Genomic DNA, 23,177 nt, shown 5'->3' with positions numbered 1-23,177 from the left:
TCTCACTTAACTAATGTTGTTTATAGCTTTACAATTAGGATACTATACCTTAAGTATTTGGTGTTGGTAGTTATCTAGCTAAGTAACTGTCTTTCTCTTTTCCTTTTCTTATTTCAGAGAAAGCGTGTACACCATCTGAAGAAGATCTTATCAAGGCTCCCACTGGGCTCCAGGATTGATGAAGCCTCCAACGAAATGAAGAAGGTGACTCCATGAGAGGAGTTGACCACATCGCCACCACCACCAACGACTGCTGGTCTGCAAGAAGACGGAGCTTCATTGGTGTTGCAGCCCACTGTAACACCAACATTCTCAACAAATGCTCTGCAGCCCTGGCCTGTAAACGGTTGAGAAGATCGCACACCTTTCATGTGTTAGCAGGTGCCCTAAATGACACCCATGTGGAGTTTGAAATCCGGATTAAGATTGTGAGAACAACCACAGACAATGGCTCTAACTTCTTGAAAGCTTTCCACGTTTTTGAAGCAGCTCAGCCAGTACAGGAAGTTTGTGAAGTTGGTGGAGTTTGTTGACGTGACAATGATCCTGAATGAAGATGATGGTTTTGAGTACCAGCTGCCGAAGCACCAGCGCTGTGCTTTCTGCCTACTCAACTTGGTATCTACAGTCGATGCCCTGAAAGCAACATTCAGTGAGGCTTACAAAAAAGTGTCCTGTTCAACATTTGGCAAGTGCCAAAGACTTTGGAACAAATGCAGAAGATCCACACTTGCAGCCGAAAAGGTTGAAGATGCCTGTTACCTCCAGCTGCTGTCCCACGAATGCTACAAGGTGGAACTCCTGGTTCATGGCTGTAGAAAGACTCCTGAGGATCATCAAAGACAGAGGAGTGGCAGTCGTCAGAGTTCTCCGCACAGACTTCGAGGTTCCAATGTATGGATTATTTATTATTTCGTCATAATTCAAGGTCTTGAATGTTGTCTAAATATGTTGCAGTGTTTCCTGACCCTTTGCTTGGGGACCTATAACTGTTTCACATGTTGTAGCCATTCACTATCATTGATCCATTTAGTCAACTACTCATCCAGCCATTGATTACTGTAGCTAAATCAGGTGAAATGGTTCATGGTCCCCTTTGTATAGGGTTAGGAAACACAGTATTATTATATATATATATAAAAAAAATTCATAGGTTCAATCCAGCTGAACCCGCCTTCCTCACAGAGTATGCTGCCACCATGAGCCCAGTCGCAAAGGCCATCAATATCCTGCAGGCTGAAACCAGATGGGGTGGCTACTTCCAACCTGCTGATCACAAAACTTGACCGAATCAAGTTGTCCCTGAAGTACTGTAAACCTCTGGTGGATGTGCTACAACTGGGACTGAAGAAGCGCTTCAGCCACATGTCACGATCTGTTGCCTGTTTGAGAATCCACATTTTATGATCTGAGCTTCTTGCGTCTGTAAGACTGTTTGTTGCCTTTCAGAAAAGCTCAAACCAAATTATAGGTCTGTCTGATTTGCTTTTTGGATTTACGGCTCTTACATTTCATACTTTTACTTTTTATACTTAAGTACACCCACCACTGCTTATTATAAGGAATTTAATGTATAACATTTACTTTTACTCAAGTATGACAATTGAGTACTTTTTCCACCACTGTGGTATCATGTAGTAACCAAAAAAGTATTAAACAAATCAACATATATTTGAGAGAGACACTATTTGCCTTGATTACAGCTTTGCACACTAAGCATTCTCTCAACCAGCTTCATGAGGTAGTCACCTAGAAAGCATTTCAATTAACAGGTGTGTCTTGTTAAATAGTGGAATTTCCTTCTTAATACCAGGCGGTGATGCAACCAGTTAGGATGCTCTCGATGGTGCACCTGTAGAACTTTTTGAGGATCTGGGGACCCATACCAAATCTTTTCAGTTTCATGAGAGGGAATAGGCATTGTCGTGCCCTCTTCCCGACTGTCTTGGTGTGTTTGGACCAGTAGTATAGTTGACAGACGTGATCCACGAAGCAGGTAGCGGCAGCTATGTAGGATGCATGATGAGCGGGCAGGGATAGGTACATCAGAGGAGAGCCAATAGTTATTATTTACGTGACGAAGATCAAGGGGGGAGTAGTATTTGGTCTGGAGAAAACAGGAAGGGGATAACGATAGTAACCATGGGCAGAGCGCAAACAGGAGGAACATAGAGGAGCCATTGGGCAGTAGCATTATAGCAATTTAGATCCACAAAAAATATCAGATAAATCCACACAGAAACCGCCACGGTCGACAAAGCAGCAAGCCAGACCCCAACTTGTCAACATTAATCCAGCTAGCACTGGAACCCATAGTCAAACACACATCTGAAGACTAACTCAATGAGATTGACAGCTGGGGCCCATGCCAAAGAGAGGAGGCTGGGATACCAGAGCGAGAGCCAGGGAGAGAAGCGATTCAGGGCAGAGGCCGTAGAGCTAGCCAGCGAATAAGCAGGGGGGAGGCGGGAAGAGTCAGAGGGTAATCCGATAGGTATTCCAAAGGGAGGTATTGCAAGGGAAATCTAAAATAGATAAATGCCCAAGGCAATAATGCAGAGGTGGGTCAGGGAACCAGGAGGCCAGCGATCAGAGGAAGAGTCCAGGCAGTTGGAGGTGATCACAGCAGTGCAGTCCAGACTCTGAGGTAGGCTAACTGCCAATTAGCTAGCACAAGTAAGCCAAGATTGTAAAAGTCACAACTCTAGTTGGCCTAAAAGTGGACCAAAAACAACAGCTCAAAAAGTAGACAAAAACAAACGCATAATGAAAAACAGACAAAGAACTAACAAATCAAAGTGAACGATGAATACTGTTACTAAACAAGTACCAGGGAGTCAAGCATGACGCCAGAAGATACTCTCGCCTAGAAATGACATCACTGACACATTGTGACTATACACCTAGTTTTCTAACCCCACCCATACATTTTGGACTTTATATCATTCTCAGAAGGCATGAATCATTGAGTCATTGTTTTACACTTTGTAAATGTTGTCTCTTGTATAATACGTTCTGTACATTCGTTTATACTGGATTAAGCCTACATTTTTGTTTACTGTAAATTCGTTAATGTTCCAACACTCCATCTTGTGCCAATATCAGTTATTTTTAGGTCTTGGTTCCAATAGTATATATATAGTATATATAATAGTATATATATTATATATATATTTTTTTTTTCTACGAGATTTTCAGTTGAATAGGCTGTCTGCAATGTTTTGTATATCTTACCTATTATATGAGTCCTTTCCTGACTCAAAAAGATTTTAGAGGAACATTTCATGACATAAAACTTTAAAGTTGCATGTATTTGAAAATGTCTACATTGGTCAGTCCAATTTTTTTTAAATTCTGTCATGGAATTGAAAAAAAAAATCATATTACCAAGTCATTCACGGTTTCTATGCCTTTAGAACGGTGAGGTGATTGGTGTTACTGAAAATAAGTTTAATAACTTTGGGAGCCATGCCATTCCGAAGAGGTTTATTCTACCTGTTAGATTTATTGGAAAATTGTTCCATTTAATTAGATCTGCTTTCATGTTTTTGAGTAATGGGATAAAGTTATTGTTATACACTGAATAAAGAAAATATGCAACGTGAAAAGTGTCGGTCCCATGTTTCGTGAGCTGAAAATAAAAGATCCCAGAAATGTTCCATACACACAAATGTTGTGCACAAATTTGTTTACATCTCTGTTAGTGAGCATTTCTCATTTGCCAAGATAATCCATCCACTTGACAGGTGTGGCATATCACGAAGCTGATTAAACAGCCTGATCATTACACAGGTGCACCTTGTGCCGGGGACAATAAAAGGCCCCTCTAAAATGTGCAGTTTTGTCACACAACCCAATGCCACGGATGTCTCAAGTTTTGAGGGACTGTGCAAATGCCGTGCTGACTGCAGGAATGTCCACTAGAGCTGTTGCCAGATAATTTAATGTTTACTTTGCTACCATAAGCTGCCCCCAACATCGTTTTAGAGAATTTGTCAGTTTGTCCAACCGACCTCACAACCGCAGACCACACTTAACCATACCTGCCCAGGACCTCCACATCCGGCTTCTTCACCTGTGGGATCGTCTGAGACTAGCCACCCGGACAGCTGATGAGACTTTGTGTTTGCACAACCAAAGAATTTATGCACAAACTTTCAGATACCATCTCAAGGAAGCTCATCTGCGTGCTCGTCGTCCTCACCAGGGTCTTAACCTGACCGCAATTCGGGGTCGGAACCGACTTCAGATGGCAAATGCTCCCCTTCGATGGCCACTGGCATGCTGGAGAAGTGTCCTCTTCACGGATGAATCTTGGTTTCAACTGTACCGGGCAGATGGCAGACAGCGTGTACGGTGTTGCATGGGCGAGTGGTTTGCTGATGTCAACGTTGTGAACAGATTACCCCATGGTGGCGGTGGGGTTATGGTATGGGCAGGCATAAGCTACAGACAACAAACACAATTGCATTTTATCGATGGCAAATTTGAATGCACAGAGATATCGTGACGAGATCCTGAGGCCCATTGTCGTGCCATTAATGCACAGACCCAAATGAAATCAATTTTATTTGTCACATACACATGGTTAGAAGATATTAATGCGAGTGTAGCGAAATGCTTGTGCTTCTACTTCCGACCATGCAGTAATATCTAACAAGTAATCTAACCTAACAATTTCACAACAGGAATGAATGTAAAGGAATTAATGTAAAGGAATCTAATGGAATGAATAAGAATATGTACATAAAAATATATGAATGAGTGATGGCCGAACGGCATTGGCAAGATGCAGTAGATGGTATAGAGTACAGTATATACATATGAGATGAGTAATGTAGGGTATGTAAACATTATATAAAGTGGCTAGTGATACATTTATTACATACGTTTTTCCATTATTAAAGTGGCTAGAGTCATGTCGCAAGGATCTGTTCACAATTCCTTGAAGCTGAAAATGTCCCAGTTCTTCCATGGTCTGCATACTCACCAGACATGTCACCCATTGAGCATGTTTGTGATGCTCTGGATCAATTTGTACAACAGCTTGTTCCAGTTCCCGCCAATGTCTAGCAACTTCGCACAGCCATTGAAGAGGAGTGGGACAATATTCCACAGGCCACAGCCAACAGCCAACAGCCTGATCATCTCTGTGCGAAGGAGATGTGTCGTGCTGGATGAGGCAAATGGTGGTCACACCAAATACTGACTAGTTTAATGATCCACTCCCCTAACTTTTTTTAAGGTATCTGTGACCAACAAATGCATATCTGTATTCCCAGTCATGTGAAATCCATAAATTAAGGGAACATTTATTTATTTAAATTGACTGATTTCCTTATTTGAATTGTAACTCAGTAAAATCTTTGAAATTGTTGCATGTTGCATTTATATTTTTGTTCAGTGTATACCTGTTGTTTGTTGTCACTTATTAATCATCCTAATTATTTCATATTTTTTTGTGGTCCCCATAAAGGATTGCTGTAGATCATGACTTATTTTATTTCCTTTTCCTGTTGCCATTATTTCAGTTTATTTCCTTAGATTTTATTCTGAAAATATTTTTACATAGATAGGTTGTTATTAAACCTATGCATGTAAATGTGTTTTATTTACATAATCAATACATTTCCACAAGATATCATAGTCATGTTATGCATGTGTTTGTCCTTTCTCATTGTACGTTACCCAAAGAGACTAGTTGACTGCGGTTTAATATCATGGGGTATTGGAATTAGTAAGACATCTAACACAGAGGTTTCCAGATGCTATTATGCCTAATTTAAAAACACTGACAGTATTTCAATTGGTCTTAATCAAATGTTTGATTCCAACAGTGCAGGAGTCAGGGGGGCGATAGTCAGATGTGCGCTCCTCGTCTCACTTAAGCCCACCACAGCCCTCCAACCCCCTGGCCTGAGATCTGAGGAGGCATGGGGGGCCCCTTGAGGTCCCTGTCTGGACCTTTTTATTGTTGTTAATTAATTACCTCCCCGAAGCCTCGCTGGGCGTCCTGCGCTGAACCACCTGCCTGCTCTTGTGTTCCAATTTTCCGCTCATACCGCTTCCCCACTGGCCCGCTTTCCCTGCCGACTGGGCCAAGGATCCAGCTTCAAGTTCCTGTTCTGTAATTAAGAGAGAAGTCCAACTTCAAATTTAGAGAAATGTGAAGTTGAATAGTACTGGGAGAGATTTTTACCTCATTTCTTTTGATTAATTTGGAAGCCGCACTGAGAATCTGTTGTGTCGGATTGATATGATACTCAGCCTTGTTATTAACCATCTCACACATATTTATATTGAATTACCATATTACATTATTACACTAATCTTATGATTAAAAAAATGTGTCATCTCCTGTGTGCTTGAAGTAAGACCAAAAGTGAAATTGGCACCATGACAATCATTTACTCTGAATTCATTCAATTCAGACTTTGGAACTGTTGCAGTGTGTATCAGCTTTTTAATTGGGCTTGTACTGGTCATAGAATGGGAATGTCCAGAGCCTTATATATATAGCGAGAGAGAGAGAATTCCCATTCAGCAGCAAAAAGCAGTAGGTTGGGTATGTAGGTCACCTCACTCAAAGTTGCAGAGAAATATACCCTGATTGAACATTTGACAAATCAGTAGCTATGACGTCACTATTTTACCAGAGCAAACTATGGAAAACGTGTTGAACCATCCAATGGTTCAGTTATTCTTTTACATTTCCCCCCACACTGTGAGATATTGCTTCACGACTAATGTCTGGTAACTGTTAACATAGGGTTGCCTTAATAAATGACACACACAGCATCCCCGTCAATTTGGGTATTGTTGCTATTCATCACGATGTTCAGCTACAGGTCGACGATCTGCTGCATGGCCGGCTATAGTGGGATGAAGAAATACTTACACACAGTAATGTGCATCAGGCCAATGAGCCATACACAGGCCTGGTGCCATCTCATTAGTCTGCCAATGGCACCTGGGGAGACCGCCTCACGTCCCACTGTCTGGAAGAGCTGTAGGGGACAAGGGAAAAACAGCACAGGGGTTTGCGTCATGCGAAAGTAGGTTTGTTCCCAGACAGATGATGTGCGCACACACGCAGGCACACACAGACACTCATGCACGAGAGCACACACACCTCACCTGGATCTACAGGCTGACTCTGTTTATTGCACACCTCTGAGAACGAACGACAATCACTGAGCCCAGACAGAGAGAGAGAGAGAGAAAGAGAGAGAGAGAGAGAGAGAGAGAGAGAGAGAGAGAGAGAGAGAGAGAGCGAGAGCGAGAGAAAGAGAGTACAGTGTTCAGTCGCTCCTCATCGAACCACACAGTAGAACCTATAATCAGTGACCATGGTGTCTATGGCTGTGACTACACACACACACACACACACACACACACACACACACACTCTCCCTTCACCTCACAGCTCAGATTGATAATGTCAAAAATGACTCCTGACCTGTATGGTCAGAGTTGACGTAGTGTGGGTGTGTGGCTCTCACCACTTAACCCTTGTAAATAACAGTAATAACTCTAATCTGTGGTCAGCACCCACCAAGGGGAGGCTGGCCCAGCTCTTTTGATTTTTTTCTCTCTCTCTGTCCTCTGTATTTACAAGGATGGAATCTGTGTTCCGTGTAGGTGCGAGTTGCATTAGGGTCTTATTTTTAAGGTCTTATTTTACTGCATAAACCCATCCTTTATGAATAGACAAGGACAACAGTGTGGTTTTGGTTGCTCTGAAATCGGAACGATGGAACACATTTTGGCACAGAGACAAAATGTTGGAATGTCGGCCGAACAGGGAAGGATAAGGTCATAATCTTATTTATTCATGAGTCGGGGGGGGGTGTATATATTGAGCAACTTTATTGGTGGATTCAATGACAGGGCACGCCTGGGGTGATTTAAAGGTTACAATCTGATTGGCTGCATGGGATATTAATGTACCTGCCTAATGATTGACACCCGAGGTCACGTGCGGATAGAAGGTGAGTAGGAGGGGTTGGCAAATCAACAAATGAACTCTGCCGTGCCTAATGTGCCTGGCTTTTATACTACGCTAATGGTCTATGTTGGGTAATGTGTTATGGTGTTAATGGCAGCAGCTGTGGCGGGGAGTAAGGCGTGGGAGGAACAGGGATGTCGGCCATGGAAATGGGCTTTTATCAAAGTGGAAATGAGTGAGCTGCTTCTTGTTGCTGCTGCTGCAAGGTTAAGCCACAGAGTCGTATTGCCATTAGATAACCAGCCTGATAAAAGACTGACCGTGACCTGAGCGGGTGATCGATAACAGACGCAAATATGATTGACCCTTCAATCTACCATTTCATTTGGCTCTGACTAAAAGGCCTGTGCTTGTGCCCCATTAGATTCCATCCATCTGAAATGATTGCAGTGATATCAGAATGCAAAGTACCAACGGTAAACATCACCTGTTTAAGAAATCTACTCTGTGTGCTCGTGTCCCACTTTCAGATTGCCGACAGTCAAATGAGTTAACAAACTGAAACAAAACTTGAAGCTTCAAAGTTAGGGGGTGTTCTACATTCCGATTTTCCCCGTGAAAACAAGGCCTGGGATGAAAGACAAACGAAACCATCTGGATGCGAAGTTGATTCCAAGGATTCCCCTGTACCAGTTCTGTTTCTGGAACCCAAAGGAGATGGATAGAGGCATCAATTCATCTTTCATGGGTTTCTTTTGTAGTCGGTTGTATCGGCTGTATTACTTTCAGGCCCTGTACAGACCTGGGGTCATTTCAATGTTCAAAGGGCTGGACTGTGTGAGAGCTACGATATGAGTGAGAGGATATAGATCGGTTAAATAAGTTAAAAGAAGAGAACCGTTTTGTCGGGCTGACACAAAGAACCTGCCATGCCTGTCCTGTGCAAGCTGTATTCCCAAATATGGATGGTATGCCGTTCAATCTCAAACTACCTGGATTTATAGTGAATCTCAAAGACCTGGTAGCTTTTTAAATCACCTCATATTCCTCCACCCCTTTTAAAATTGAAAAAGGATTCAGTATCTCTAAAAGATCACTCAAATTCAAACCCCTTTGCCAAGTTTTTTATCATTCCTGGTGTTACTACGTCTCCTGGAGTAGAGGAAGGGTTTCAGTGTTCTACTATCACACGTTGAGATGTGGGATATGTGGCTCATTTGGGAAATAAATCAAGTCTGATTGACTGCAAAGATCTTAATTCCACACCCCCAAGCTCTCCGTGTTCCATCCCAGCAGTCTGACTCACCCCACCGAGGGAGGATAGGGAGCAAACTATGGGTGAGGGTCTGAAGTGTAGCTAGGTAACTATTCATTTCCTAGAGAGCCATGCATTATATCCTCATGTACAATGTGGTAGTGTGAAAAAAAAATCTTTTTTTTTTTTCAGCAGTGGGACGTGACTACAGTTTGCGTTGAATTGTGGAGCATATCAACCTCACAAGTGATCAAAGTTCTTCACTAGCTCCCTTGAGGTAAGTCAAGGGCCGAGGGGGAAACGTTTGTGAATTGGACTTCCACTTAAGATGGCAAACGAACTGCATCCGGTTTCGATGGAGATTCCACTGAGGGAAAGTGGCTAGCGCGATGTTTGAGGGGGTAAAAATAACATGTTTGGACTGCAGGCTAAATTAGATTTTTTGTTGTTGGTGTGACTTCCAGCAGTTTTTATCGACACCAAGTAGTTCGATGGAAACGCACTGTAGCAGGCAATTGTTTCATCTGTTTTCTATGCAAACGTTCTAAATGTTGACATGGAAACATAGCTACTAGCTAGGTTAAATTATGTCACACAAGTAACTAACAACAGTGTATGGAGGTGTATGCACACTACAAAATTATAAGAAATCATTGCGGCTCTGCCACAATAATTGGAAGAGGCAATTACTTAAAGAAGAAATGAAATAATTAGTCTGTCTGCCACCCATTAAAAAACATGAATGTTTAAAAATGATTAGCATAAATTTAAAACATTCTCAGTTTCACTGAAAGTCGAAAGGTTTGACAGCAATGCCACATAACATTCAAGTCAGTTGGGAACAGGTCTTTGATGTCCCTATACCCTTGCCTCAGGTCAATGAACTGATACATAAAATGTAAGCTATTATATAAAATATTTACTGCAAAATGAATGCTCAATACGGGGCTTTGAAAAGTCAGCCTTGTGAAGAATAGTCAGCCCTGTGCAGACTTGAGGAAGCAGAATCAATAGAGCATCTTTTCTGGTACTGTCCATCGGTGGCTCGCTTTTGGAGTCAGATCACAGAATGGTTGTTATGTCATAATATCAGGGTTCAGATGGACTTGCAAACTGTATCTTTAGGGGATCTGGAAAAAAAACGAATCAAATCAAAGTTTATTGGTCGTACACAGTTTAGCAGGTGTTTAGCGGGTGCAGTGAAATGCTTGTGTTACTAGCTCCTAACAATGCAGTAAAATGTCAAACAATTCAAATGTAAGGGGGAGAAAAAAGACAAATAATCACAGAACGGCGGGACGAATCTGATTAACAACCCAAATATCACTGTAGCAGTAATCAAATGCAATCTATTTGTATGTACACCGGGATAATTTACACAGGATCTACACAAGATCAGTTAATAAATAATATATGCAGCAATAGATATATTAGAGTAAGCTATGTCAAGAATCCAGTGTAGAAATAAACATGTGCCGTGTATAAACAGTGTAAATAAAATTCAATGCACAGTCGTAGGAATATTAGAATAAGCTATGTTGGGGATACAGTATTTAAATACACAGTGTGAAATGGGATGTGACCAGTGGTTCAATGTCTCCATAGCATGGGACAGCAGCATTGGCTGTGTGTGAGTGTGTGTGTGTGTGTGTGTGTGTGAGTGTGTGTGTGTATGTGTGATAGCTTGTGTGTGTTTTGTTTGAATGAGTGTGCGTCACCTGGTAGACGACTAGGGATGGCTGTTCAACAGTCTGATGGCCTGGTAATAGAAGCAGTTTTCTGTCTCTTGGTCTTAGCTCTGATGCACCTGTACTGTCGGACAGTAGCCAATTGACCAGTCCGTGACTTAAGTGGCAGAGGTCCTTAATGATCTTCGTGGAATTCCGTTGACACCAGGTGCTGTAGATGTCCTGGAGGGCAGGCAGGGTGCCCCTAGTGATACGTTGGGCTGCCTGCACCACTCTCTGGAGAGCCATATGGTTGAGGGCAGAGCAGATACCGTACCAGGCAGTGATGCAGCCCGACACCAGGCAGTGATGCACCATTGAGACCATTGAGAGCTCTCAATGGTGCATCTGTAGAAGTTCGTTAGGGTCTTCAAATAAAATCAAACTTTATTTGTCACGTGCGCCGAATACAACAGGTGTAGTAGACCTTACCGTAAAATGCTTACTTACAAGCCGTTCAAGAAATAGAATAAAGTAAAAGTGAATAGTAACACAACAGAATTACTTAACAAGGCTATGTACAGGGGGCCTGGTACCAAGTAAATGTGCGGGGGTACAGGTTAGTCGAGGTAATTTGTACATGTTGATAGGGGTAAAGTGACTATGCATAGATTATTAACAGCAAGCAGTGTAAAAACAGCAGCAGTGTAAAAATAAAGGGGGTGGGGGGGTCAATGTAAATAAAATAGTCTGTGTGGCCATTTGATTAATTTTTCAGCATTCTGATAGCTTGGAAGAAGCCTTTTGGATCTTGACTTGGCACTCCGGTACAGTTTGCCGTGCGGTAGCAGAGAGAACAGTCAATGACTTGGATGACTGGAGTCTTTGACATAATTTTGGGCCTTCCTCTGACACTGCCTGGTATATAGGTCCTGGATAGGAGGAAGCTTTGCCCCAGTGATGTATTGGGCCGTACGCACTACCCTCTGTAGCGCCTTACGGTCAGATACTGAACAGTTTCCATACCATGCGGCGATGTAACCAGCTCTCGATGGTGCAGCTGTAGAAGTTTTTGTGGATCTGGGGACCCCATGCCAAATCGTTTCAGTCTCCTGAGGGGAAAAAAGTGTTGTCGTGCCCTCTTCATGACTGTCTTTGTGTGTTGGACCATCATAGTTTGTTGGTGATGTGGACACTAGGAGCTTGAAACTTTCAACTCTCAACTTTCAGCCCCGTAGATGTAAATTGGGGCCTGTTCGGCCCTCCTTTTCCTATAGTCCACGATCATCTCCTTTGTCTTACTCACTTACTCACATTGAGGGAGAGGTTGTTGGCCTGGCACCACACTGACAGGTCTCTGACTTCCTCCCTATTGGCTGTATCATCGATGTCGACACTATTGTGTCATTAGCAAACTTAATGATGGTGTCACAGACCAGAGAGTCGTGCTTGGCCAGGCAGTCGTGGGTGAACAGGGAGTACAGGAGAGGACGAATTACGCACCCCTGAGGAGAACCGGTATTGAGGATCAGCGTGGCAGATGTGTTGTTGCCTACCCTTACCACCTGGGGGAGACCCGTCAGGAAGTCTAGGATCCAATTGGAGGGAGGTGTTTAGTCCCAGGGTCCTTAGCTTAGTGATGAGCATCGTGGGCACTATGGTGTTGAATGCTGAGCTGTAGTCAATGAATAGCATTGTCACATATAGTGGTTGCTCCACTAAAAGTTTTGTGAATATGCTGCGGGACTTAGAGGTAATTTGTGGTTTAGTACGGTACCCTGCGTCACTACTTCATTGCTCCAGACCAGCGCAAGGGGGAGTTAGAGCACTGATTATGCTTTTGGGTCCCAAGGTGCTACTGTGTCTCTGTAGTACTGTAGCCTACTCCCGACCAGTCACATTGTACAGCGCCTTAGTGGCGCAGTGGTCTAAGACATTGCATCGCAGTGCAAGCCGTGTTGCTATAGATGCTGATTCAATACGTGTGCAGGCCTCAACTGGGAGATCCATGACTGTATGGTTTTGATTTCTCTCCCTCTAAAAATAGAAATATATAATTCCATCCTATTCGGCGCCATTATGCGGCGCCATAAATTTCTTCAGCTGCCTGAGGTTGTAGAGGTGCTGTTGCGCCTTTTTCACCACATTGTCCTGTGGTGACAGTGATGTGCATGCAGAGAAACTTTTGATCCTAACCACTGCGGCCCCGTCGATGAGGCTGGGGGCGTGCTCTCTCTTCTGTCTCCTGTAGTCCACGATAAGCTCCTTAGTTTTGTTGACATTGAGGGAGATGTTATTTTCCTGGCACCACTCCGCCAGGGCTCTAACCTCCTCCCTGTAGGCTGTCTCGTCGTTGTTAGTAATCAGGCCTACTACTGTTGTGCAAACAAACTTGATGATTGAGTTGGAGTCATGCATGGCCACGAAGTCATGAGTGAACAAGGAGTACAGGAAGGGGCTGAGCACACACCCCTGGGGGGCCCCCATGTTGAGGAGCAGCATGGCGGAGATGTTGTTACCTACTCTCACCACCTGGGATCGGCCCGTCAGATAGTCCAGTATCCTGTTCCACATGGAGGAGTTCTGACTCTTGGCCCTGAACTTGGTGGCAAGCTTGGAGGGTATTATGGTTTTAAAAGCTGAGCAGTAGTCGATGAACAGCATTCTCACATACTGTTGGGATTCCTCTTGTCCAGGTGGGATAGGGTAGTGTGCAGTGCAACGGCGATTGCGTCATCCGTCGATCTGTAGGGGTGGAATGCACATTTTTGTGCATTGAGGGTGTTGACTATGGCGGGATGATGGTCCTTGACTAGCCTTTCAAAGCACTTCATGATGACAGAGTTCAGTTAACTTGGTAGTGAGAGGTTGAAGATGTCCGTAAACACTCCAGCCAGTTGGTATGCGCATGCTCTGAGGACGCGGCTTGGGATGCCGTCTGGGCTGGCAGCCTTGTGAGGGTTAACATGCCTGAAGGTTCTACTCACATCGGCTACAGAGATTGGGAGCCCAATATCGGTAGAAATTACAAATAGGGAAGTTCGAGACCCTTGCAAGACATCACAGTACAATGGAGGGATGTATTGCAAAAGGAAGTAGCAAAAATGGTATTATACTGGGAAAGATGGGTTAGTCTGTGGAGTTCATAGGGTTCACAGACTAAGCTAAATTTCACCGCTGCTGTGGGTGAAAATCCAGCACTTGAGGAAATGAGGATTATATGTATAATTATTGAACTACAAGTATTGTTGTCCATCAGTTTATTCCAATCAGGGGAGGGGTGGTAGTATATTCAACAAAAGATGCAAACAATTCAATTGATGGAAATTGCTTTTGCCAAATAAACCTGTGACCTTTAACCTGCTTTCTGATGCATTCTTTTCCTGTCATATGAGAAACTTGTGCAAAGGAATTCATTTGAATAAATTCAATAGGCCTACATTTAGCTAATCTACAGTATGTTCTAGCTTAAACTAGGATACATGTATTGCAAATGAATGCCTGACATTCCTTGTGTCTCTCTGTTTTCTACCTCAAATGCATCCCCAATTCCTTTCGTTGCAGTTGAACTGTCTGTGTGCTTAGAATCACGTTTCTGGTCCTCCTCATCATCAGTATTTGACTCTGCTCATTTAACGGCTTCTCCCTCGCAACAGAATACATTTTACAACATGACTTTTGTTTGATATTTGGTAGGCCACATTTTGCTGCACCAACCTTGAGAGCTTTATTTTATTTCTCAGCACCAGCTTTCCATTTTTTTAACGGTAATTTTTGGCAACTATACTGAGTGTACAAAACATTAGGAACACCTTCCTAACATTGAATTGTACCCCCAATTGCCCTCAGAACAACCTTAATTCATCGGAGCATGGACTCGACAAGGTGTCGAAAGTGTTACACATGGATGTTGACTCCAATGCTTCCCATAGTTGTGTCAAGTTGGCAGGATGTCCTTTGGGTGGTGGACAATTCTTGATAAACTGTTGAGAGGGAAAAACCCAGCAGGTCTGAAGTTCTTGACACACTTAAACTGGTGCCTGGCACCTACTACCATACCCTGTAAAAAGGCACTTAAATCTTTTGTTTTTCCCATTTAACCTCTGAATGGCAATTGTCAATCGTCTCAAGGCTTAAAAATCTTTCTTTAACCTGTCTCCCCCTCTTCATCTGCACTGATTTAAATGGATGTAACAAGTGACATCAACAAGGGATCATAGCTTTCACCTGGATTCACCTAGTCAGTCTATGTTTTGTACAGTACACTCAGTGTAGGCTGGCTCCCTGGTGGCACGTTTTTACTTTGAACTTAACTGGTCCTACCCATCTTAGCAAGAAGGCCATTCCCCACTGCAACAGGCAAATAGAGGTGGCTAAATTCCCAATCTGGCCTTCATACCATCATGGCCACCTAATGATCTCCAGCTTCCAATGGGCTTATTCAGCCCCCATCCTCTCCCCTGTAACTATTTATATTCCCCAGTTTGTTAATGTAAATGAGTGTTCTCAGTCAACTTACCTGGTAAAATAAGGGTAAAATAAATAAATAGAGAAAACGTATAGATTATGTCAACAGAGGAAAGGGTATAGCCTAGTCTATTACAAAAATAAATAAACAGGCCCATGGGCCTTTGGATGCGTCACTCTATGTTTTCCCCAAATAAATAATTTCGGCAAAACATTTTCAATTTTGACAGGCCTAATCACCTAAAAAATGGTCCATCAACACATCATATCAACTAATGTATCAAGTTGGGCACTGTCTCAATTAGCTCCATCAACAGCAGACAACGCATATGGGGCTGTGAGGAAGTGCTGAGAGGTTGGTTCTATCTCACAAACTTGAGAAAGGTTTATCAAATGTACTTGATGCTAGGCCTACTCTACTCAAACTATCGAACATTTCTCATGTTACTTGGCTGTTTTGTTTTCTGTGTTTTGGTAGCCAGTGAGATCGCTAATCTACTCGTTTCGGTTTGGGCCTCGTCTCCAATATCTGACTTTTAAAACACCACTGCGACCAATACTTCCTTCCTAGTTCTTAACTCTCCAGGTGGGCTAGTGACTGATCTGCAATTGGCTGCATGATAAGAACAGAAGTTTTCACTGTAGCATATTGCCTTCACCATTTTAACCTTGTCAGATCAGTGATTACTTCAAAAAAGCAGGTTGAACTGTTTTGATAAAATGTCATTTAAATACATGGCTGACTTGGGTCTACTTTTATTGGTTCCAATTGTTGTGAAAAGCTTTCATTTGACTTGTCCTGAACTCATTTGATTATTGCAGACTGTTTTAAATCCGGTGTATTGACCTTTAATTGCACAACAAAGCGTATTTAGAGAGAAAAAAAGTAAGCGTCGAGATACGGTATATAGCCTCTTGTTTTTTAAAAATTGGACCATATCACTCACCCCTAGGGCAAGTCATATTTAAGTCAAGGGTGCACAAGGGAATGGGGCTCGGACTTGAGCACGAGTGTGTTATGCACAGGCACGCCTGTCGCCATCACAGGTAGCTACAGCTTTCTTCATCATACTGGAATCACCCAGACACATGTGCGCGCTCACACACACACACACACACAGACGGCCTTTTGTAAATGCTTCGTCAATATGGAAACAAACCCATGAAAGCCTAAACTTAAAACTGAAATAACTTCAATCGGAATAATGCTGTATATTTCTGGATCTTCAAAGGCCCATCAATTTCACAGGTTCTTCCAATAGTAACATCTAAACTGCCTCTCCTCAGTGATTCCACTAGGCTGTGCAGAGCTGTCCCCTGAGGAGACCAATACAGTTACAACATGATGGAGATCACTGCAGGCCCACTGCCAGGAGGTAATTGTTTATTTAAAGGCCCAGAGCGGTATAAAACATGATTTTCCTAAGTTTAAAAAAAAACACTCAGTGGCCAGCCGGGTCGGGACCCCCTTTGCCTCCAGAACAGCCTGAATTCTTCAGGGCATGGAAACGTTGCTCAATTGGTATCAAGGGACCTAGTAAGTGCCAGAAAAAAAAACATTACACCACCGCCACCAGCCTGTATCGTTGACACCAGGCAAGATGGGGCCATGGACTCATGCTGCTGACACCAAATCTGCCATCAGCATGGCGCAACAGAAAGCAGGATTCGTCGGACCAGGCAATCTTTTTCCACTCCTCATTTGTCCAGTTTTGGTGATTGCGTGCCCCCTGGAGCCGCTTCTTCTTGGTTTTAGCTGATAGGGGTGGAATCTGGTGAGGTAATCTGGCGCAATAGCCCATCCGTGACAAGGACCATCGAGTTGTGCGTTCCAAGATGCCGTTCTGCACACCACTGTTGTACTGCCCCGTTATTTGCCTGTTTGTGGTCCGTGCATGATTCTTGCCATTCTCCTTCAACCTCCGCTGACTGGATGTTTTTTTGTTTGTCATGCGTGAAAACCCCAGAGGGCCGGTTGCTTCTGAGATACTGGAACTGGCGCACCAGGAACCGATGATCATATCAGATTCAAAGACTCTAAGGTCACTCGTTTTGCCTATTTTAACATTCAATCGAACAGTGAAGGAATGCCTTGATTCCTGTCTGCCAGCTTTATATAGCAAGCAACAGCCAAGTGACTCACACCTGTAGGAGCCAACCATTTTCGTGAACGGGGGGGGGTGGGGGGGGGGGGGGGTGTACCTAATAAACTGTGTGTATATATTTCTACACTATGAGGTTGGAATAATAAAAGCTGTTTAAAAAGACTGCCTGAAATTTCAGCCTGTTTTGGTGGGATGGAGTTTTGGCATGCCTGATGACATCACCAGCAGGTAAATGTGTTTAATGAACAGACCAATAATATAAAGAGAGTTCAAAAACTATTTTTGACCATTTTAATTGAAAAAAAATCACAGTTATTTACTTAATTGTTAAGCAGAAATGATTTGATATTGAGATTTTAAAAAACAGCTGCATTGCGCCTTTATTATTAAAGTGTAATCGGAAGAGATTGATATCAAAGGGTCGTCCATGGACAATTAATATTACGATTATGAGGCTGTGGAGTGGGTCTAGCAGCGCTCGATCATTCCTCCAGCCTCCCGGATCTTGGAGTTCTCAGGAAAATGAACGGCTCCGATGATTAACATCGCGTCAATGTTCCTTCCTCGGTGAACAGAATGAGTTGTTGGCCCTTCCGCTGAGCGAGAGTAGAAACACATGAATTACAATAGATCATATGCGGGCCCCAAACTTCCCTGTCACCGCTAATGGTGTCTGATTGATGCCGATAAGCTGGCAGGCAACTGGATTTTAAACAAAGGAAGTGCAGGGTTTATACAGGATTTACCCTCTCAAGGAGGGTGAGTGGGTAGGGTGAGCCCACATGTCTTTAAAGTTAGCCTGTAAAAGGGGCTGTTGTGCTTGATGAATCGTAAAATGTAGCACATGGTACAGTGGTACATCTCAGGCTGGTTGGGGTGATCGTGAATGGATGGATAAAGACAAGATGTCATAAACTTGGCTTTATCATGAACCAAGGAGGAAAGTCCATCAATAATAGCCCATGCTGCCCTCACATACAAATACTGTAGTAGGTATAATAAATTTGGGGGGAGACTGAGAGTACATACGTGTTATTAAACTATGTGCCTCAATAGCTTGTACTGGAGTGAGTGAGTGAGTGAGTGAGTGAGTGAGTGAATCAATGGGGACCATAGCAAGTACAACACATCCAAGAGGGAGAGCAGAACTGGAGAACAATACCACAGGAACTTTGGTGTTGTGGCTTACTTAGATAGCATTATACACGTAGATAAGTTTCCTCGGCTACAGGGTACTGAGTCAGACAAGGGGTCCCGTATTAGACAGACCTGGGCAGCGGTTTGTGAGGACTCCGCAGAAAAGATGACTAATCTAATAACGCCCCCATCCTGGCGACATGAAAAATGGAGGAAGCTGATTTTAGTTCACTTATGTCAAGCCTTGATTACGTTGAGACAGCGTGTTCTCCCCAGAGGGAGCATTGAGAGCCGGTCGGGTACGCCAGCTCAGCGCAGAATGCTGTTTCAAACTCTATTAATGTCTCTGTGCTGAAGCCTGTCCTGGCTACGCTAATTATTAGCGTTACAGGTAGAGTGGTAGAGAGGTGGAGGTGGAGAAAGAGGGAGGAGGGAAGAAGAGACGTAATCAGTTGCTAAGAATGGAGCTTTTATACATCTGCAACAAACTACACAAAGTGGTGTCAAAAAAATAACATATTGCAAAAGTCAAATATATTTATTCTGGAGCTACAACCTCCAATGCACCCTCAAATATTTCTTGTTTTATCTAGTATGAAATGCTTACGCTGTAATCCATTTGCCTTATCAGCATCAGGTCACGCTTGCTAGTTCGACTGTGTGGCACATTTTAATTGTTTTTGTTGTCTGTTTATTACTTTTTTTTCATTTTCCCTTTCTTTAGTTTTTGTTCTCTTTATTCTCAAGAAACGACATGCTTACCTACGCTTCATAGAGAATTGTACATTTTGTTAGAGCAACAGAACCAGTCGGGGCAGATTGAACTGGTAGGCAATTTCCTCCCAAAGTATTCGGAAATTATTAAAACCATTAACCTTCTACTTTTCCCATTTTGTTGCAAAACAGAACTCCAAACAATCTCCTTTCGGGTGCAGAGGGGGACATTGATCGCACCGTATTGCGCAGCTTGCATGTAAAAGACCAGGTGTGTGACTGTTTATTGGGTTTTGGAGTAACTGCAATTTCCCCTATGGCAATTTCACCCTCAAATAGGCTTTCGTTTCAAATCACCGTTATTTTTGCCGATTGCCGTCAATTTCCTCTCCCTTGTGCACTCTCACATAGTGTGTGGTTGAAAGAATGAAAACAGACCACAGTTTTTCCCTGGCTCTCTATTGTTTGTGATCCTGTTTTGACCATATTCTTGGTGTATCAAGACATGATAGAGACATCTTTTGAGAAATACTGGTATATACTGTAGAGAAATGTAGATATTCTAATGAAATGTGGTCTGCTATTTGTTCTTCTATTGCAATTTGTTCAAAAGCTCTGCTCATCAGATGTGTAGAGGCCACGTAAAGCCATTACGTGTGTGCGTCAGTTAGACTTTCATACAGTTATGTTGGAAAAGATTTAGGCCTATGTTGCCTAGTGCAGAGAAACAACTATTTCAATATCATTACTTTACTCAATGATATTGAAACAGTTGTTGCTCTGCACTAGGCAGTACGATTCCTTTCAACACAGGCCTAATTCCTTTCCAACATAACTGTATGAAAGTCTAACTGACGCACACACACACACTCACACCAAATTGCCCCCCTGTCTCTCTGTCTCCAGCTATGTACCTGTCTAACCCACGAATGAGTGCTCTTTACTAGACCAACAGCAGGCCATGGCCCACAGTAAGTAGGCAGTTACTGTGGCAACCATCCCTGTACCTGTGGCAACCTGAGCCTGTCACCAGAATTTCAGAGAGCGAGAGAGAATAAGGAAACATAACTGACAAATGCCCTGCATTACGCTGCAGAAATTAAGGTCAAACAATGTTTGCGTGGATGTGATAGATTAAAGCCACAGTAAGCGTAGCTCATAACTCACTCCTGTCAAGCTTCAAATAGGGGGGTTCAGCTAGCAGGGCTACTCTGCCGCAGCGCACTATTACACTATCTCCCATCAAAGCACAATCCGAGGTGCCACGTAGGGAAGGAAGGAGGGCGAGAGAGGGCTTCTGAAAAATAAATAGATATTTATTTACTTCCCTTTTACACCAAGACAAAAATCGGACAACTTTACCATGCCGTCTTCTTTCTACCGCCTTTTCTTTATATCTGAAAGGTGAAACCGGTATCAAAGCAACTACTTTTATTTCCGCCAAGGGAGATATTCATGACAGCGGTATTATGTTTAAAAGTCCCGCCAATGCCTCAGTATAAAACGTTGCTTTTCATCATACCGGCTTTTGCACACATTAAATCATGAACATTGTATTGCTGTCTGATATAAAAATAAAAAAAAACGAAGCAGCCTGGACAAAATAGCAACGTTACTTGCTCTTTTTTTCTGCGTAAAAAAAAACATCCGTTTAAACATGTATTCAGGATATGTCATCCAGAAAACCAGGCAACTAAAAGCAACTTTCTAGACAATGTTTTGGTTCATTTGCTAGCCTGTTATCTAGCTGGCTAGCAAGCTCATAATTACCAGAACATATCTGACAATGTTTTGAGTTTAACTGTAGTAAACTTTTTATTCATCATAAGAGGACAATTAACACATTACTAGTTGATTACCTACTAATTATTTACAAGTATAATGAGATAAAAAATAGTTAACTTACTGTTGTGAATGTGAAGAACCGAAATTTCAAACACAATACAACCACGTATGTGGATAACGCATTTAAAATCATTGAGGATGACACAAAAAAAGTTTGAAAAAAACGTATTTGCATTGTGGTCCTCTTAATTAAATAAATGAATAAAATATATCTAAACGTATATCAAATCGAAGTCAAATCAAAGCAATGTTATTTGTCACATGCAAATCAACATGTGTAGTAGACCTTACCGTGAAATGCTTACTTACAAACCCTTAACCAACAATGCAGTTCAAGAAATATAATTAAGAAAATATTTACTAAATAAACGAAAGTTAAAAAAATCTAATCAAATCAAAAAGTAACACAATAAAATTGCATAACAATAACAAGGCTATGTAAAATATAAAAGGTGGTACCGGTATCGTGTCAATGTGCCAGGGTACAGATTAGTCGAGGTAATTTGTAAAGTGGCTGTGCATAGATAATAAACAGCGAGTAGCAGCTGTGTAAAAAAAAAGCAGTGTTTGGGTGTCAAAGGGGAGGTGTCAATGCAAATAGTCTGGATGGCCATTTGATTAATTGTTCAGCAGTCTTATTGCTTGGGGATAGAAGCTGTTAAGGAGCCTTTTGGTCCTAGACCTGCCGCTCCGGTACCGCTTGCCGTGCGGTAGCAGAGAGAACAGTCTATGACTTGGGTGACTGGAGTCTTTTACAATATTTTGGGCCTTCCTCTGACACCTCCTAGTGTAAAGGTCCTGGATGTTAGGAAGCTTGGCCCCAGTGATGTACTGGGCTGTACTTACTACCCTCTGTAGTGCCTTAAGGTCAAATGCCAAGCACGATGCTCTCGATGGTGCAGCTGTAGAACTTTTTGAGGATTTGGGGACCCATGATAAATCTTTTCAGTCTCCTGAAGGGGAAAAGGTGTTGTTGTAACCTCTTCACAACTGTCTTGGTGTGTTTGGACCATAATAGTTCATTGGTGATGTGGACACCAAGAAACTTGAAACTCTCAACCAGCTCCTCTTCAGTCCCGTCAATGTTTAATGGGGTCTGTTCGGCCCTCCCCTTTCCTATAGCCCACAATCAGCTACTTTGTCTTGCTCACATTGGGGGAGAGTTTGTTGTCCCGGCACCACAATGCCAGGTCTCTGACCTCCTCCCTATAGGCTGTCTCATTGCTGTCGGTGATCAGGCCTACCACTGTTGTGTCATCAGCAAACGTAATGATGGTGTTGGAGTCGTGTTTGGTCATACAGTCTTGGGTGAACAGGGGGCCCCAGTGTTGAGGATCAGCATGGCAGATGTGTTGTAGCCTACCCTTACCACCTGGGGGGCGGCCCGTCAGGAAGTCCAGGATCCAGTTGCAGACGGTGTGGAACGCTGAGTTGTAATCAATTAACAGCATTCTCACATAGGTGTTGCATTTGTCCAGGTGGGAAAGGGCAGTGTGGAATACAATTGAGATTGCATCATCTGTGGATCTGTTGGGGCGGTATGCGAATTGGAGTGGGTCTAGGGTTTCCGGCATAATGGTGTTGATGTGAGCCTTCATTTCATGGCTACCAACGTGAGTGCTACGGGGCGATAATTATTTATGCAGGTTACCTTTTCTTTCTTGGGCACAGGGACAATGGTGGTCTGTTTGAAACATGTAGGTATTACAGACTCGGTCAGGTAGAGGTTGAAAATTGCCAATTGGTCTGTGCATGCTTTGACTACATTTCCTGGTAATCTGTCTGGCACCGCAGCTTTGTGAATATTCAACTGTTTAAATGACGGCTATGGAGAGGGTCACACAGTCGTCCGGAACAGCTTGTGCTCTCATGCATGGTTCAGTGTTCCTGGCCTCCAAGCAAGCATATAAGGCATTTAGCTCATCTGGTAGGCTTGTGTCACTGGGCAACTCGTGGCTGGGTTTCCTTTTGTAGTCCGTAATAGTTTTCATGCCCTGCCACATCCGATGAGCGTCAGAGTCAGTGTAGATGGATTAAAT

This window comes from Oncorhynchus nerka, linkage group LG7 (assembly GCF_034236695.1).
Source record: "Oncorhynchus nerka isolate Pitt River linkage group LG7, Oner_Uvic_2.0, whole genome shotgun sequence".
Lineage (NCBI taxonomy): Eukaryota > Metazoa > Chordata > Actinopteri > Salmoniformes > Salmonidae > Oncorhynchus > Oncorhynchus nerka.
The sequence above is the reverse complement of the archived record's forward strand: the minus strand, read 5'-3'. Positions refer to the sequence as shown.